Raw genomic sequence first — 20259 nt, 5'->3', positions numbered from 1 at the left:
TATTCTGTTGGCATGGCATATTACAATAATTGATTTTTGATAAATTAACCTTGCATTTCTGGGATAAATCTCACTTGGTCATGGTGTATAATCCTTTTAATATGTTACTAGATCTATTTGCTAATATTTCACTGAGGATTTTTATCCACATTCATCAGGGCGATTTTCTCCTCATGTCTCGTCTTGTTTTGGTATAAGGGTGATACTGACCTCAGTGTGAGTTGCAAAGTGACCATCTTCTTCGGAAGAATTGAGAAAGAATTTATATTAATTATTCCTTAAATATTTAGTCATATTTTGTTCTTTTAAGTTTTTACATTTTAAAAAATGTAACTCCAACAGCATACCCCAATAGAAGGAAACGAATGTCCACCCTTGCACTTTGCAGCAACTCTGAGATTACAGTCTGTGGCAGCGATCTTTGATCAACAGTGGTATTATCAAAGTTCGAGCTACATCCAGGGAAGAGAAAGAAGTTCCCTAACTCATCCTTAAAAGTTTCCCAAGTTTATCCATTGTCTGCTGATGGGCATCTAGGCTGCTTGCATGCCCTGGCTATTGCTGCGATGAACACCGGGCAAGTTCAAAAAGAAGAAGGTGGAGTAGCCGGATCTCGGTGTAAATGGCTGGTCCCGCACCCTCGGCTCTCTCCCCGTCCTCCGCTCCCTCGCCGATGCGGGTCCAGCGCCAGGTACTCGCAGATCTAGTTAAGTGACATCGGGGATGACTGTGGCATCATCCCGCTTCCGGCAGCATCTGGAGCGGAAAGGGGGTTGGGCCGCGAGGGTCTCCCGGGCGGGGCGGAGGAGGCGAGCGTGCAAACACAGCCTCGCCCCTGGAGCCCTGGAAGCAGCAACGCCCCTCGCTATAAATGTGGAGCTGCCTCCGCGAGGACGGTTCCAGCGCCGGGCAGCCCAGGGCCCGAGGCGACTGCGCGCCCAGCAGCTCTGCCCACCGCGGCGGCGATCCAGGCGGAGGCCCCCAAGCGGACCCCGGCGGGCGCGCACACCCTGGAGCGGCGCCGCCGGCCCGCCCGACGCCGGCCCAGCGCCCCAGTGAGCGCGGTGAGTGCGCGGGCCGCCCGCAGCCTGGGGGCCGGGGCGCGGTGTCAGCTGCGGGCGCGGGGCCGGGAGGCTCCGGGACGGTGCCGAGGGCGAGCTAAGCTCCCGCCGGCGCCCCTGGGCGGTGGGGGACCTGCCCCAAATCAGGCGTGGGAAGACGCCAGCTGATCTTGTTTCCCGCATGCCCCAGGCGTTTCCTTCTGATCTGACCACTCTGCCGAGCTCAAGTGAGCAATCTGCAGAGATGGGATGCAACCAAGCAAACTTTCTTCCCGAGGCTTTTGGCTAACTCACGTCTTTAGACTGTGATCTGAGCGTGTGACTCCGAGGCGGGGGTCCCTTTAAAAGTTTAAAGGCGCACTTGATTGTCCCCACGTTCTGCTAACCAGGCCGGCCAGGCACCAGCAAGGCGCACCTCCCCACCACCCGTCTTTACAAATGATAACGCTGGGTCCTCGGCCTGGGATGCTGAGTCCTCCTCGAATTAACTGGGGAGCAGGAAAACGGGGCTTCTCACACACGCCAATCCCCACAACCCTGGCCAGAGCACGTTTGTCACTGAGGGGGATTTTAGGAGAAATTCTTCTGCTTCCAAGACCGAGCAGAGCCTCTTGCTGACGCCTTCCCTTCATACACCCCTCTACCTAGCACCCCATTCTCCAGTTCTCCTAAATGTCCAGCCCGATCTATCCACAGTGCCATTCGCTTTGTCTCCTTGCAGAAGAGTCTCCTGCCCTGAGTTACTGAGCACATCGCGGGCCTCTTAACCTGATCTTTCTTTGCTGATGGTTTGATTAATAATCACACACCCAAGAGTGGCCCTCTGGAGCCCTCTCTTCTCGGTGAAAGTTTGGGTGTTCACTTTCCCTTGGGATCACATTTCCCACCTGGGTACTTCTAGTTTCTTTCCTGGAAGAGAGTAACAATGAGGCAGGGAGGAAATCTGGCCCCCTGCTGCTCTGTTTTATGACTTTTTTGAGCAACCTCTGTCTCCTCTTCAAGTTGCTGTCATCCCCAATATGATTCTCTTGGTAGTTACACCACCTTGGGTCTCCAAGGTTTAGTCTCCTTGGCATAAGCTGTAACACCTTTATACGTTTTCTTTAAAGAGGAAACTGCCTGTTTCCCTTGTTGCCGGCTCGGGTCTTCCTAGCTCTCAAGGCCCCACCACAGGGATAAGCTCTCTGGAGACTGTGATGGGTTCCAACACCCATCTGGAAGATAGTGCAGGGCCGAGGAAGCAGAGAGCTGGGAATGGAGACTTCCACATAACTGACCATGTGCTGTTAGAGTTTTCTCACAGCTCGTACCTCAGGTCCCTCTAGTGACAAAACTCCTGATTCCTTTTGTTTCCTAGCTATTGCTTTGAAAAATAAAGTCTAAAATAATTACCCTTTTAGCTCCTGTTTCTGCTCCTCAAAACTGTCTAAAGAGCTCTCCTGGTAGATTATCTGCTCTGGAAAATCATTAGGTCCAAGTGTCCACCCCTAGATCACAGTTGGCAGTTTCTACACCCTGGCTTAAGGCCCAGGGAGTGGCCCCAAGTTGCTGGATCTCAACACTTTGCTAAAGTTTTCATGATTAGTAGTATCTAGTCCATTATCTACTCTATTGCACCCCCTCCTTTTTTCTTCCTAATTTCCTTGTTTTTTGTGTCCATCATGAGGCCTCGATTTCTGGCTCAGTTCTTCTTTGATCTTAAACTGAATCAACTGTCCCATCATCCAACCCGAAAGAAAGCTGGTTTTCTTCCTCTGAAGCCAAAGGGAGACAAGTTTTATAAAGTGTCTTCCAGTCGCTCTTGCTTTGGAAGTGGTCTGCATCCCAAAAGCTCGGAGCTGAAATCTCTGCTATCCCCCCTTTACCTGCTGTAGTGCTCAGACTCTGACTTTGTGAATTGTTCAGGTTTCGTCTCTGTTCTTTCTTTTCCTACTTTGAGTGAGAGTTGTGTGTGTGTGCTGGTATATAATTTGGGGTTATTTGGGGGCTGCTGCTGCTTATTACTGTTGCTGTGGTTACTATGACTAATTCTTGTCCTGTGCTAGATGAAAAATAATGAAAGAAAATTTGCTGCTTACCCAAAGCCCAGGTAAAATAGTTGAGAGCTTCTCGGGTAGCTGAAATAGTAAAAAATCGGCCTGCTATGCAGGGGACCTAGGTTCGATCCCTGGGTCGGGTAGATCCCCTGGAGAAGGGCATGGCAACTCACTCCAGTATTCTTGCATAGAGAAGTCCGTGGACAGAGGAGCCTGGCGGGCTACATACAGTCCAGGGGTCTCAAAGAGTTGGACACGACCGAGTGAGTTACACATCCACACGTTCAAACAGGAGTTTGAAACTCACAGTTCAAATGCACGATTCACGCCTCCTGTGGTTTTATCTGTCTGTCACAGTGTCCTTCTTATGCCACTGACAGTTGCTGTGTTTTGTTTTCAAGTTTTCAAATTTGATACAGGGACCAAGATCCAGACCCATCACGCTTAGATGCTTTGGCTGCCTGACGCGGGCTCCTGGGCTTCTGCCCCAAGCTCACTAGTTTACTTCTTCCTTTTCCTGCTCAGTCATGACTGAGCAGTGCCAGCGTCTCTCAAGAGCAGGCTGAAAAGCTAAAAATTTTATTTAGAAGTTTGAAGTGCATCCAAGTGTTATAAAAATTAAAAAGCTGTTTTGAAGACAGACTGTGGCAATAAACAAATACAGAGGCAGAGCAACAAAATATAATGAAGTGTCCAAATGTAAAAAAGTAACCAAACACTTTCCACCCGTGTTATCCAGCAGATTGGAAAAGTCAGCTTCTTAACCCATCACTACTGGGAAGTACTATCATTTTCTTCAAAATGATTATAAATTTTCTCTTTCAAAAAATTGTCTGAAGTCACTGGATAACACAGTTTAGTGTCTATTAAAACAGTACACTAAAGCTTCCCCAGCAAAAGTAAATTTTGTTCCATTTCCCACCTAAATTTAGCTGTCACTTTACATTTTTTATTTTTAATCACAATATGAATTTCAGCTACGAAAAATCAACTTTTCAACGGCTTAATATACAAAGCCATCTTATCTAAAAGTATCTGTACGGATTTAAGGTAATAGGCAAATGATTTGGCAAATTACTACTATTATCCTATTAAAGCTCTAAAATATATCTAAAATACATCACAGCAAAAAAAAAAAAAAATTCTAAAGAGTTATACATTTGCCAGATGCTTTTTTGGTGGTTACTTTAATGACAAACTTGACAATTAGAAAACAAAATATATGTTTAGAACAATCATAATGTGACAAGTGAATCTTAGCTGTGGTTGTATTAACATTAAAAGTTTCCTATCTGATTTTGATCCTTTCTCTTCATAGCAGATGATCACTGTGGGAAAAAATTTTCTTGACGATGAAAACCAAAATTTCTTTCAAAATATTTAACTAACAAAGAATGTATGTGTGTATATATATATATATACATATATATATATATACACACACATATATATATATATATGAAGTAAGTGTCTAGAATCTGCCAGTTATCATTTGATTTTCCTTCCTATAGTCAAGAATATTTTAAATTGTGTTGCCCATTTACTTTTCTAACACAAATTGGAAAAATGGGTAAGAAATAGGTATGCTTTATTTTTCATAGTCTAAGTCCCAATTCTACATGTCCTTAATATTTAAAATCATAGCATTAATAGCCATTCAGTTTGGGTCAAGTTTTATGGGATTTCTTGTTCTCTTCATATAATCAAAGCTGCTTTGTTCTTCATCAGATGATGTTAAAATCTCATTTAGATCAATGAATTAAAGTACTTTGGCTACATAGTTAAATTAACTTCAGAGTAAGAATACTGAAGAATACACATTTGGTTCTGTACTTTTTTAATAGAATAATTGTAACAATATACTATGATGAAAGTTATATGGATATGATTCCGTACTTTTAAAGAAAGTTAATGATTGCTCATTTCCTCTGTAAGTTTTCTTTAGTTATTTCTTATTTTAATCAAAGCTCCTCTTATCTGACTTGGAAAAGGAAGAATTATATGTATAAAATATATCAACAATAGTAGAAGATATTTACTGAGGGAATGCAATGGATCTGACAGATCTTGGGCCCTGAGGACACACCAGAGTATTAAAATGGTCTTTGTCCTAGAGAGATGTTGGTCAAGCTATTTAGATATAGGTCTCGCCTGTCATCTCAGTGCCTCTGGGGTAGGAAGTCATTTAAAAACAACCGTCTCTTCTTTCTACCTTTCAGACCGAGTGGAATGTCTAATGCGGTTACATGTTTGATTCTGGCCCCTTCCGTAATAACCACCACAACTTGCCTTTCCCCGTGGGGTTTTAACTCCTTCTATAGTATGCACCACACCCAACTGCCACCTTGTATTCTGTTATTAAAGTCACTTTCTTGCCTGTTTGTCTGATTTTGGCTTAATTGGTGGAAAACGTTAAATACATTTTCAGATCCTTATATTGTAGAAATGTTAGAAACCTTTCCTATTACAATAAATGACTTAAAAATGTTGCTTTAGTCTTACTAATGGAATAACTAAGCATTAATACAGTTGCTTTACATCTAAAGCTTTAAGTCTAAAGCAAGGAACCTCCAATTAAAATAAATAAATTAAAAAAAATAAGACAAGGGAAAGGTAAAGAATAAGAAAAAGAGCTATGAAAAGAATAAAAGGTTGAAATATCAAAGCAGTGGTTCTTCAGGCTTCAAAGAGCAGGCAAGGCAAGCATATGAAAATCACCTGGGAAGTGTTTTAAATCTGTACCTTTTGTCTGCACTTCCCCTTTTACTCCTTTCCCCATTTCTTCCCTGCTGAGAACCGCCACATTACCTCAGGTGTCAAGGTCCCCAGACTAGCATCATGAGTATCACTTGGCGGCTTAGTAGAAATTCAGACTCTCAGACCTCACCTGGACCGACTGAATCAGAATCTGCATTTTAGCAAGATCTTCACATGATTCAAAAGACTTTAAAGCTAGAAAACCACAAGTGACCATACCTCTGGCTTGCTCAAATGATTACCCAGAGGCTATTTTCTTGGCTTTTTAATAAAATAACATTTTTAACAAAACTAACATTTATTGAGCATATATAACATGCCAAACAACATTCAGCCTTTCAATACTGTGTTTTATTTAATCCTCACAACATCGCTATATAATAGTCACTGCCTCATCCGCATTTTATAGATCGGGATGCTGGGTAATAATGCAGTAAGTAGCTTACCCAGATTTGCCGACTGCTAGAGTCAGGACTTGAACAGTTTTCATTCTGTGCTCTTTGTGGCCACCCCCACTGTCTGCTCTGCATCAGGCTGTCTGCTTTTTAAGACCAATTAATTGTTGGACCAATTAATTATCTATTAATTATTGGATAATTATTGGAAAGTTATAATTGGAAATCAAGTTCTGTTTTCCTCATAGAAAAAAGCAAGATCTATAACATTTTCCTGTCATCTTACCTTTAACTTTAACAATGAGGAATTCTAGGAATTCCTTCTTTAGTTGGGAAACAAGTAAGAAAACCATGATAGTTCATAATTTAAAACTTAAGATTTGATACCTCTCTTTTCCCAAAACTTACCTGAAATTTATCTTTTTTATCTTTGTGTTCTGATGAACTTTTTAAAAAAGTTCTTGAGTTGAGCAACCCATATCCTACATATATAAGCTGTTTATCTTTCCAACTCAAATTATATATCACTTTTCAGCTTTTAATATAAACACATATTTATCTATAAGCATAGTTTTAATATAAACACATTTATCTATAAGCAGAATTTCTAAAACTTTAGTTGAATACAATACTAATCAGTCAGTCTGCAAACAAGGGTGCCTGATTTTAAGGCAGTGACTCCTCAAATGATGAGTCTCTGAAACATTTTTCCCAGTGCACATAGACTCTCTGAGAGCTGTCAGTTGGATTGGGTCAAACGTCTGTTGTTTTGACAGGGGCTCATTGATGGGGGTCAAAAGACCGAGGTGAGTCTGGGCTCCCTGTGATCGTGCTTTTTCAGAGGAGGGGTGTGTCAACAGAACTGAGCAGCCACGATTTTCCCCGTGATAAAGGGACATCCTTGGGAGACAGGATGTCACCAGCTGCTTAGATCTAGAACTTTCGGCAGCACTAACAGTACAGTGTCTAACTTGTAAGTTACAGATGGGGGCAAAAATCAACGCAGGGATGCCATGAAACCTCGCGGCGCGGGCTCAGAAGGGAACTTGTGCCCAGGAGCCATCCTGCGTACTAGCAGGCAGCCTCTCGGTGCTCATCAGTGACAAAGCGCCGGGGATCCTCCCGTGACTCTCTGCCGTCCTGCTCGCCTCACTAGCCCCAAATAGTTGTGAGTGTGGCTGAATTTAATCAACACTAGGGTTTTTTTCCTAAATAAACTGGGGGAAAAAAATAAAAACTCACAGCATTTCTTCTAAACTTCATCCATTTATAATTTTATCATCATATGTGCTTTTCTTCACTTTTGGACCCAAACTCTTCTTGCTATACAGTTCAGATGCATCTTACATACTTGTAAATTATGTGGTATGCTGCTAGAACAAGAACGTTCCATTAACCCAGCTTTCATCATCTATTTCTCCTTCCATTCATTCACATGATGTCATGTCACATAAAATACATTGTACCATGATGTCTTCCAGCACTTAACCTTCACACAGTTAATTGCTGCCACTTTATCAGGAATGGAAAATAATCTGATGTGATTCCTATGTAATAATTTCCTGACTGTGTTCTAGCATTTGATCTACTGGGTTAACAGAGTGGATTTTTGCAAGAAATACAAATCTATTCTTTTAAATTCCCATTACATTAAGCCATATGATGAAATATTATACAGTCATTGTGTATTTTATATGTATATATTTTAAAATACCTAGTGACAAGGGAAGATAATCACAAGTGAATACATTAGTGTGTAAAACATAAATCCAATGAGAGAGTGTGTGTGTGTGTGTGTGTGTGTGTGTCTTTGATAGATTCTTGTCAAGGTGCCATTAATTTCTTATTTGGGTCATTGGTGTTCTAATGAAAATAGTTTAGTTACACTAGCACTGATTTGAGAGCAGACTCACTTAGAGGTTTTTTAAATGCCTACATATTTGCAGAACAGATAAGAAACACTAGGCAAAATATATAACAAATCGTTAAAGCTTTGAGGATTATTAAGATCAAGGCTAAGATCAAAGGTGACTTTTCTTCCCCTTTTTCGGCATGTACTTTCGGACTTTCCTATCATGAGCCTCTGCTCATACTTCTGTTTATCTTGGACTTTCTTTTCCTTTCCTTCCAACTCACTCTAGATTTCAGATCATAGATGACCACTATTAACCCTCTGGAGAATGATCCTGGCAAGTCAACCCTGTCTCCATTTTTCCCCCTAAGGTACACTAGAGCCCTATAAGAGTTCACAGATTTTACACAAGAGTGGCATTTTATAGGAAAAAACATCTCATGGGAAAATTTTTGCTATGACAACAAAACCACCAAAAAATAAGTTAAAAATATATTCTTCTAATGCCAAAATTCTCCTGTACCACAATGTGATAGTAAAACTTGTGTACGTTCTTGCTAGGGAAAAAAAAAAAGAAACCTCTACACAGTCTTTTTGAATAATTCATTAACTTACTTAAAAAAATCCCCAAACCATAATGAAAAATGTTGATGAATTTGGCTACATAAAAAAAATTAAATGGTTGTGTAGTAAAAAGCAGCAGAAACAAACACAAAAGATAAACAGGAACTTAGGAAAGGTATTTGCCACACATTACATGTAAAATGCCAATTTTCAACATGAACTTTTTAAAATGAGAAACAATGAACCCAGTGAAAAAATGAGTGAAGGCCATAAATAGGCAAACTAGTAGAAAAATAACTGCAAAAGATAAAAAACAAAAAGAAGCTCAACCTCATTCATAACCAAAAAATTGTAAGCCAAAACAAATATTTATTTTTCACTTATCAGACTGAGAAAAAAATGTAAAATCTTATACAAGTCAGATTTTTGGTATCTTAAATACATATAGCCATTATAGAGGACATTTTGTAAGTATCTTCCAAAAACCTAGAGTGTATAAACAATCTGTATCAACAATTATGTTTGGAATTTATTCTACCAGTATAATCATATAAGTATAAAAATGCATATGTATAAATATGATCATTGAGACTTTTTTTACATCCAGAAAAGGGAAATAGAAAAAAAAAAAAACCTTAAGGCCCATGATGTGTGCTGAGTCACTTAGTCATGTCTGACTCGGCAACCTCATGGACTGTAGCCAACCAGGCTCCTCTGTCCATGGGATTTCCCAGGCAAGAATACTGGAGTGGGTTGCCATTTCCTCCTCCAGGGGATCTTCCTGACCCAGAGACTGAACCTGTGTTTCCTGCGTCTTCTGCATTGGCAAGCAAATTCTTTACCTCTGAGCCACCTGGAAAGCCCCCAAAGCCCACGATAGGGGCTGATTATATCAATTATCATATTTAAGTGCAGTGAATAGAATACTATGTAGCTATCAAAATGAGTGAGATAGATTTGTGTATCTGATGTAGAAAGTTCTGCGAGCGATATGACTGTTCTTTTTTTTAAAGGAAAGCAAAGTACAGAACATATAATGCATAAAATGAGAAACTATGGATATACACATTTATATGCATGGGTGCACTTTTTTAAAAGTTCTAAAAGGTACATAAAAAACTATTAGCAGTATGTATCTCTGGGAAGTAGATCTGGAGAGACAATTAGAGAATTAAGAGATGTGTACCTTTACTTTATACATTTCCATAACTAGGCACTTGTACCCTGTATATATATTACTTCTATGAAAAATTAAAACAGAAAAAAAAACTTTTAAAGAGATTTCTTTTCAAAATTATGACACAACAACACTTGTATAAGCTTTATATGCAAAGAATTATACATCACACTACCTACCATGTGTAAAACAGAATCACACCACCATGCTATAAAGCATGGGGCACTCAGCTCATTGTTCTGTGGTGACCTGGATGGGTCGGATGGAGCCGGGGGTGGTGAGGAGGAGGTCCAAGAGTGAGGGGGATATATGTGTACAAATAAATTACTCACTCCATTGTACAGCAGAAACTAACAGGACATTGTATAGTAATTATACTCTAATAATCATATATCAAAGTTTGCTAACTCACAAGTAAAAATCTAATCTATAAGGATGTTTCTTATATTTAGTAGTTATACCTACAGAAATGCCTAAGAAATTGCATTATTGTTGACCCCAAAACTCTTTTTCTCCTTCTCTAGCCTTCATCTACCAGGGTGTGAGGGAAGATGCTGACTATAATCAGGACAAGGACGAGGTCCCTTGACAGATAGTCACCCAGCAGAGCTAAGTCTGTATAAGGAAAAATATGTTCTTGATGTTGACAGATGGCTTCATTCCATTCAAAAACATTCTTAAGATGTAGTGTTAATGTTCATTTTATAAATTAGAAAATAAAAATCTGACCTTTGATAGTGAATCACTTAATCTTTCTTTTTTTCTTTCTTTCCAGATTTGACACATGATAAGCTGATCTACAATGACTGAGGTTTTATCTGACTAAGGCACTGAAGTCATCCCAGAAGGTCCGCATCCAGGTAAACGTCTTGCACCTGTAACATTGGATCTCAGTAATTTTCTCTAATGTGGCAGCAGTGAAGGTAGCCCAGAAAGCCACACAGACTACTGTCAGGTGGTGGAAACAGAGGCCGTAGACAAGAATGGCATTCTTAGCCCATGCCTTCCAATATATAAAGAGCATACATATTGTTAATAATATAAATTTATTTTTTTAAGATCTTTTTCATGTGGACCATTTTTAAAGTCTTCATTGAATTTGTTACAAGATTGCTTCCATTTCATGTTTTGGCTTTTCCAAGGGATGTGGGATCTCCTCTCCCCGACCAGGGATTGAGCCTGTATCCTCTGCAACGGAAGGGGAGGTCTTAACCACTGGACCACCAGGGAAGTCCCCCCAACATGATTTTAAGTATAAACAGTGTCAGAATCGGAGAAGGCAACGGCACCCCACTCCAGTGCTCTTGCCTGGAGAATCCCAGGGACGGGGGAGCCTGGTGGGCTGCCGTCTAAGGGGTCACAGAGTCAGACAGGACTGAGGTGACCTAGCAGCAGCAGCAGCAGTGTCGGAATCACCAAGATGTTCCTGTACTGATGGTAAGCCATGTGACAGATTCGCAGCCCCTTGGCAGGGGTCTCCTCGCGGTCTAGGTGGCTGTTCTGAGCAGCGCTTTCTGTGCGATGTCGGGCTTTAGGAGGGAAATGACCGTGCTCTCTCATCAGCCACCACATGGGCCCCCGGGGCTCTGTGATCCCAAGATCTCACTTCCCGAGGCATATGTCTAAAGACTATAAACCCTGAAACCACCCGTTCACGTTCGGAAAACCCGAATGTCTCAGAGCTTCCTTCTTACAAAAGTCTCCCTTACTCCTATAAGGAATAGGGGAAGGGTCTCTGAAACTGGGCGCAGCGGCACCCTTTAACTCCCGAGCAGTTTAAGCCCTGGTAGACGTCTGCCCCGTGGAGTCACACCGCGGGCATTCCCCCCAGAACCTCAGAGAGCAGCTGGGGGTGCTCTGTCGGCTCCTATCAACAGGCCGTACGATGGTTTTCATAGAAAGGCTCCTTGATTTACCCAGCTGGCAGGATTTTTTCCTCCTGACATAAACTCAGCTCAAAGAACAAATCCTCAGCTTCCCAAATTAACAGGAGAGACGTTCCCTAGTTCCTCCAAGGAAAATGAAAAGAGTAGTTTGTCCCTTTCTGAATGTGTCATGGCTGGATTTTATCAAAGTAGAAGGTAGATAAGATGGGTGGTGGGTAGGCAGACATATGTTAGAGGTAACTAGTCTTTTTGATTGACAAGTAGGAAACACTTGCTGGAAGGCAGTCGCAGTGGTGTTAGAAAACTATTTAGGACTGCTTTAATCTTGGAAGACAAAAATAGAAACGTTCTGCAGAGTTCTGCCGCTGGAAATCTTTCGGGGTTTTTTTTATTAGGTGTAGTTGAAATTTCAGAAGCTGGGCTATGCACATTTTTAGCAAAAATCCAGCTCTGGGAAAATATATTAAAATATATGTTCCAGTTAGGAAGATACAAAAACTAGAAGCTTTCTTTTACATCCTAAGAGTACTGGAGAGAAGTAGCTCTTTACATATTCACCCCCTCAGCCTTAAAGCAGAAGAATCAGGATAATAACGCAGGGGGGTTCCTCCTGGAAATGGTCCTTAGATCAGCCTCTCCTCCTGTACTTTGGAAGCCCCTAAGTTTCTGATTAACATTCACACGTCTGTAGTAAAACTTTCCAAATAACTATGACATTTTGCTTACAAATAAGAAAACACTGAACAAAAACATCCTGTACAATGTTAAACGGTTTTAGACCTTTAAGTTTCAGATGAATGAGCAAAAACATGCTTAATTCTAATAAGTTACTTTCCACTGAAGAACTAACATCATACAATTCTTTCACTAAGTAGCAACTTTGCCTTTGGAAGAATCTCCAAGCCCGGTCCCAACCATGGTCATTATACTGAAATACAAAAAGTGTTTTCCGAGGGCCTTCTGAACTTTGTATTGTCACTTTAAAACTTTCATCAACTTACAACTACAGAACTTTGATCTTTTATTGATTTCAACCAGTAATGTGTAAACAGCATTTCAGAGCTTGCTTTATATTGTAGAAACAAAAATACTGAAACCTACTTATGATAAATGGGAAAACGTGGGTAATACATATAAAAGAATAAAAATATTCAGGGGCTTAAAATCGATGGTAATCATCTGCCCCATGTAGCTGTTTACATTAATTATAAATGCGTTTAAAAACTGAGATCCTCAGTGATCCTAGCCACATTTCAAGTTCTCAATAGACCCATGTAGGTAGTGGCTACTGCGCTGAATAGCACAGATATAGAACCTTTCTATCATTATGGAAAGTTCTACTAGACAGTGCTATTATAACAAAATTATTAATAATGCAGCAGACTTTCATTGCTACTTGGTAAGAAAGTTTTGGGCTCTTTTATATGTCTTTGGAAATTTTAAAATATTTTTTAAATGCTAATTTTCTTAGATGTAGGTTATCTGGTGTATGGCTCTCACAAGCCCCTTTTCTCTTTCCTATTTATTTGCATATTAAGATATGTGGAATTAAATGTTTTGCTTAAATGTTTATTTAAATATTTTATGTATTCTTACAAAATTAGAGGGCTTTGTTTCCTTAAAAATTGTGAAAAGTTGTACACGTAGTTATGTTGACCTAATATATGGCTGTTAGCTTTTTTACTGAATCACTGACATCTCCAAGTAAGCAAAACTAGAAAAGATGTCGGATCATTTTTAAAGGCCAGTATTTTTTCTTTGTTCTTTATATTCTGTAAGATTTTATTTTTCCTACAATGATAGATGGGTCTCAATCATACCGACTTTACTAAAGCTTCATTTTTTTAAGCAACTGAAGAATCAAACAAAATAACTATTAGATCATTTATTTCCATATCATTTATGGAAATGTGTAATATATTAACAGTCTCTGGATTTCCAGCTAATTGTATAACAAAGAATAATAGCTTGTTTATAATTTTAGTTAATATAATCACCCCCTCTACAGCGTAGACTTAAACTTCTTATTCACCATTGTTCCTCTACTGTGATCCCATCATTTAAAATCAGTTTCAATTATTTTCCAGTCACTTATATCTAGTAGTTCAATTAAATTTGGCTCCTGGACTAATGGTTATATGTTACATAAGGTAAGAAATTAAAAACAAATTTATCTTTGAGTCATTGAAGCATCAAGGATTTGAAATAGCTATACAAAAAACTATGAAAAAGACATAACTACTCAGCCAATATTCCTCTACACATTTAATAGCATCATTTTTCAGTGAAAGCATAAGTAATAGAGGGTAGGTCCAGTTTTGAATTGTTAAATATGAATCCAAATCTTACCAATGAAAAAAAGGCAGAGTAACGGTTAGCCGACTGTGGAGTTTTTGGTTTTTTTTAATAAACCAAAAAATAGCTTTTCTTTATAGAATAACAGGTTTACTGTAAATAGCCTATTATCCATATAGTTTATTCACAGTAACATTCATCCTAGGTTTAGATAATATAGCTAGATATGCACAGCATACAACTATATAGGAGATTCTAATTTAAACTGGATTACCATTAATATTTTTAATAATTAAAAAAGCTCAGAGAGTTAGCCTCTAAACTTCATGGTTTGGTTTTGCTGGCAGGAAGCACTTTTCACCAGTACTAGAAGTGCTGTCATCCTCTCCCTTCAACTAGCTAGTCATTCCTTTTAAGGCTCTTAAAACGATTTAGATATATGAGTCATTTTTTTTAAAATTCAGGGAATATCTAAAATATCTCAGAAATGTAATAGTACAGTACAAACTTGGCAGATGATAACCAGTTATCTAGAATTAGGTCTTTGGCACTTTTCCAGATTTGAAACAAAATATTGGACTCTCCCAGGGCGTCCCAGGGACAAGAAGAGCAATGTCACATCGCAAGCCCAAAGCCCCATCGGAAGCAGCCTTCCTTCTCCTTTTACCCAGGCAAGGCCAAAATACTTCTGCACACAGCGCTGGCCGCCATAGAAAGCAAACAAAGCCACTGTGGATAAAAGCAGGCGGTGGGTAAAGGCTGTCTTTTGACCTAGTGTCTGGACCTTGACCCCTCGGTGATGCTCCAGGCCAAGGGGGGAACAGGTTGGGCATTTTGCTGCCTCATGGTCTGTCCAGTGCAGTCAGGATGCAGAGAAAGGATAGAACAACTGTGTCTTACTCAGTGCAAAGAAGGAAATTCCCTGGCACCTGCTTTGGCAATGTGAAAGCAATGCAGATTCAAGTCATTGATGAGAACAGCTTCTTATGTGATACAGAAGGTTATTCTGTAGCAGTAATGGCCCAGCCATCGTTTATTCAACTCTAAACCATTAATGATGCTCATCTTCATTTTATGTAGAACACATTTATCTACATGTAACTGGACAAATAGGGAATGTTGAAAATGACCCTGTGAAAAGTACTGACCCACAATGCATCTGCTTGGTTTGGGGCAATTGAAATAGTTAGTATAGGCTCCCTCTGGATTTATGCTAGAATTCTGATTTAATTAGATTGGTGAATTAGACACACAGCATCTGAACTAAAGAATGAGAAATACAACATGAACCAGTTCAGTGAAGAGAAATTTATGCTGTGAATAAAATAATACATGTCAAACAATTTAAAAACTGATTTTAGCTTCTTTTGTATGGTAAATGTAACAGAGCCTAATTTGACATCTTAAAATGAAGAGATCTATGCACAACCTATTTTGTAATTTTTATCTTCTGAGGAGGATGTTTGTTATCTTTAGCCTTCATTTTTAACCATTTTCTTCTTTTTTTCCGTTACTATGGTATAAAGATCCATCAATCCATATTTATATTATATGTACATGTGTATGTATTTTATATATATATATAAAGATCACAAGAGAAAATAATGCTTCAATCCTCCTCAACAATTCATTCTAACAATTAAGAACCCTTAAGCTAAATAGAATAATTCATTTCACAGGAAACTTCTTTTCAATATGTATAATTAGTTTTAGTTAACTTTATTAATGAAATGTCGCAAATCAATTACGTTTGCAATAATCAGACGCTGAGGACCCAAGAGGGGCCATTTCCGTCACAAGAGGGGAAGGTGACATGCAATTTAGTTGAGAAGCAAATGTAATTAGATTTGATCAGTTGAGTATTCCTGTCCTAAAGTGGAATCAGGCACATGCCCAAGCCTGAGTGAATAGCTGGAAAGAGGTAGAAAAAACAGCATGACTTAGAAATGTCTTCATGGCCCTATTGACCGCTAAAACCACAGGTAGACAGGTTCTCTTCTGACAGGGCTATGCTTTTTTTTTTTCAAATCTAAATGCCTTTAGGGAGAACAGTACATGAACTCAACTATTTGTCACAGCCCCAGCACTCCTTAGTGATGCTTCACACCTATGTTTAACTGTCTAAATCCTGATGGCGTTTCAGCTTGCAACTGCTGTGACCCAGCAGTTTATTACTGAGCTGGTGCGGCGTAACCCTAAAGTTTCTTTCTTCTGACTCCAAAAATACGAAAATCAAAGAAATGTCATGAGAGTACAGTCTTCTAAATGAAAATTATATTAAACACAAGGTATTCCTATTTAGGGCTGCAGTTTACAACAGATTCTGCTGTTATTTACTCAGTAAGTATTTTCTTTGGATACCTGCATGCCAGTTACTATTCCCAACATGGATGACAAAGTGTGAGCGAAGCAGACAGAAATACTGACCCTCATAGAACATTCCAGCACATTTGGACAGGAAAAAAAGCTAAAATATGTTGGATGACATGAAGAATGGAAATAGAGTGTAGAAGCAGTGAGGGAGAAGGGTGCAGTTCTAAAAGGAGTTTAGGGAGAGCCTCCTTAGTAAGAACAAAGGAACTGTGTGGAGGAAGATGGACCTATGCAGAGAGCAGCGCAAGTGCAAAGGCCCTGAGGCAGCAGTGCATCGGCAGACGTAAGACACAGCAAACAGGCCAGTATCCAGAAAGCAAAAATTGAAGGGTATTAAACTGACAGGTAGACTAGAGACATAATTCAGGATGGATGCTAGAGAAGGGAACAAATGAAATTTTTAAACTGAAATGGTTTCATGATTGAAGCTGCTTTGAAATGTAGTGAAATATTTTCACAGGAGAGATTTTTGACGAGAAGTCGGGTACATGATTCAATCCCCAATGACTGGTTCAGTAGCCATCATCATCAGTGTCTACGACTAGAACTCGAATCATTAAAAACCTACAATTGATGTCAGTTCCTCCTGGACCACCCACTGATATGTTTGGTGCCTTTGGTATACCTCAAGAATACTTCGCTATCACTGACCTGTAATCCCATGTCTGTGGGCCTGAAAATAAAACCCCCCATAACAAAGATTTAGTGGCACATGGCATCACCATTAGATTATTGTTAGTGAAGGTTTTGCCTTCTGACACTAATATACCGGTGAACTTAACAATTCCTGGGGCTACCACTGAATGCAAAATGATTTCATACACTGGGTATTCCATTTAAATTATTTTCTCTTCAAGTCCAAGAAAAAGAAAATTCTAAATAAAATGATATGTTTGGGATTGTATACATGGCATCCATTCACATATAACTGAAATAAAATAATTTAATGGAAAACTTTAAATTCTACCACCTCTAAACACGTAAGATACTCTGAATGAGAAGGAACGATTCTGACTTTGTATTATTTTTTAGTGGTGGTGTTTTCTCATAACCCCCATGCCTTTTTTCCTGTCCTGCTATTCTTCAAGATTTCCTAATGAGGATTAGAGAACAGGCATATTTAACAATCTGTATTTGCAGGCTGGAAACAAGAAAATGAAGACGAATAGTTTCTCTCCTGCTAATTTGATTTTCTGCAGCTCCTCTCCTACCAGCTTAGACAAAGGACTTAGTTACTATTTCCAGCTGATAGGGTCAAGGACAGAATCATCTGTGATGTCATGCTTCCCCCAAATAGGCCTGTGCCTCACAGGCGTCCATTAGAGACGTCCCCCAAGTGAGAAATGAGAAGTGAGTGTGGACAGAATGAGGGGGCAAAATGTGATTTCCTTTATTCTAGAAAAACAATACCCAAGAGCTATAGTTCACAATGCTATGGTCAAATATTTTTGTACCTTTCTCCTGTGCATGAGGAGAGTTATAGGGCATGCAGTTTGAAGTGGCAATGCAGATCTGATTTCCAAAGTGGTGGTGATGGAAGGAGGCTTCAGGAAACAAGGCTGTGCTGAGTTGACAGGAGATAAGGGACTCGGTCCTTAAGTGTTAATATGTGACCGGCTCTCTAAACTGAAATATAACCCCAGAAGAGCTTCTGATACAATTCCAAGTCCCAGGGCTGCTGATGGGATAAACAATTATTTACAATGATGTAGGAATTTATTTCCCAGGACCCCTCATATCATTGACATCTCACAAAATCAGCCCTTGCCAAAGAACTAGAACATTCTGGGAACATACAACATGCAACTTTTTTTTTTTAAACATGCAACTTCAAATGAGGAGCTTTCCTTTTTTCACACAGAAACATGAAAGTTGGCTTGAATTGACACGGACTTGTCCAGGCGAGGGCCTGCGATTTCAGGAAGCACGTATCTCTTTTGAAACTCAAGTGTGTCCTTGGAAATTGCTGCATAAAGGCCAAACTGCCAAAGTCTAGTCCTTCTCCTCTGAGTAAAACTTTTCAGTTCTATGTTAGGAGTTGGTCTTGGCGCTCACCAGCGGTTGTTGCAAAATGCCTCAATGTTCACACTAAACCCAAATAGTACTGGGAAGACAAGTTGAGTTAAAATAATGCCTGAAACTTAATCAGCATTCTGTCCCTAATAAAAAGCTAGCTGGTCACAGCTTCCTTCAAATTCCTCTCCCTCAGATTTTTCTCCTGAAAGGAGACACTACTCAGCATTTTAGGCAAAACAAACTTATCTCAGTCCTGGGGGGTAAGGTAATATAAGGGTTGAAAATAGTATTTTAAGCATCACATTTTTTTTCTTTCAATTCCCTGAGGTAGAACCTATCCTTAACTTCATCTTTTTAATTGCCCTTCAAATAGTTTGTAGTTAACTCTTATTTCAGGGTAACTTTATATCTTCTCAGTCTAGTAGAGTTGCAAACTTAAGTCATCATCCTGAGCAGAAAAAAAATAAGTGAGATTTATAAAATAATCAAAATGGTACAATATTCTTACTCAAAAAAAATAAAAATTCAAGAATGAGTCATCTTTAAAACTCTCCCAACCTACAGTCTAGTTTCATGGGTGAAACCTTTTGGGAGATCAGTTTGGGAAGAGCCTGATTACTGTTTCATATACTGGGTCTTATTGCCTTCTTACAACACTTAAAAATAACTAGGATAATTGCTGTTGTATTATATTGCTGGGTTTTTCATGCAGACACAAAGAGAATGCATTAGTTAACATCTATTAAATTGGATGCTTACTTGGTCAGGCACTGGGTCATTCACTTCGTCTCCATTTTCTTACTTAATTCACAAAAACAAAGCTGCAAGTTAGGTTTTTCTCACCGGTTTCAATTTTTCACAGTGACTCTAAGGCGTCCATCATGTTGCTAGCCGATACCAAGACAAGAACTGGAGTCTGGGACCAACTCCAACATCCTAGTTTTCATTTCTCCCCCAGATGTAACTCATCAAATTCTCCAAAGCCTGAGATCTTCCTTCCTCTGTTTTTAATTAACTGCTACACTCTCAGCATTTATATGTGTGTGTGTATACAAGTGAGAACTTCCCAAGTGGCTCAGAGGTTAAAAAAAAACCCACCTGCCAACGCAGGAGACACAGGAGACGCAGGGTGGATCCCTGGGTGGGGAAGATCCTCTGGAGGAGGGCACGGCAACCCACTCCAGTATTCTGCCTGGAGAGTCCCATGGACAGAGGAGCCTGGCGGGCTACAGCCCATGGGGTCGCAAAGAGTCAGGCATGACTGAAGCAAATTAGCATTAGCACAAGTAAACACTGTGCGAATATTTGATTAATATGTTTATACATCATTAGATGCAAGTACAAGCTAGCATAATTTTGAATCATAATAGAAGAGTCAGGAGGTCTGAAAGTAATGTTCAAGATTGGGTAAAGCAGATATTTTTCTGTCACATTTCAGTGAGAAAATTGTTAATTCATATGCCACCAGTCATACGCAGAAATGCAACAGGAAATGAAAAGCCTAGCCACTTTAAATAATGTGGTCTCTAGTATAACATATTGCACTGTGAATTAGTTTCCTTCTGCTGTAGAACTGATCATTTGGATTACATAGATACGCAGTAGAAGACATTACAAAACTGTCCTTAAATCCTAGCTTTGAGATCTGTAGAAAACACTAGGCAAGCTGCCTGAGAAGACAGAGAACAGTTTTTAAAAGGATTAGGATAAGTTATTGTCCCCTCTGTTAGATATTAGCCTTTGAAATGAACCCAGCTGATCTGCTAAGTAGCACTTGCAAATTGTGGTGTTTTAGTAAAGTGACAGACTGAGAGAGAAGCCACACAAGACCGGCTTATGCTTCTGGA

At 39.6% G+C, this 20259-nt stretch overlaps 1 protein-coding gene across 1 annotated transcript in view; it reads left to right on the top strand.

Moving 5' to 3' along the window:
- Window positions 1-794: 794 nt before the first annotated feature.
- The window catches only part of AGTR1 (angiotensin II receptor type 1), a 50963-nt gene continuing 31498 nt past the window's right edge, over window positions 795-20259 (top strand). Inside the window, exons 1-2 of the mRNA XM_065942456.1 lie at window positions 795-1064; window positions 10618-10702. The gene's annotated coding sequence lies outside the window, so the exon portion shown is untranslated. The remainder of the gene's footprint in view (window positions 1065-10617; window positions 10703-20259) is intronic.

This window comes from Muntiacus reevesi, chromosome 8 (assembly GCF_963930625.1).
Source record: "Muntiacus reevesi chromosome 8, mMunRee1.1, whole genome shotgun sequence".
Lineage (NCBI taxonomy): Eukaryota > Metazoa > Chordata > Mammalia > Artiodactyla > Cervidae > Muntiacus > Muntiacus reevesi.
The sequence above is the reverse complement of the archived record's forward strand: the minus strand, read 5'-3'. Positions and strand labels throughout refer to the sequence as shown.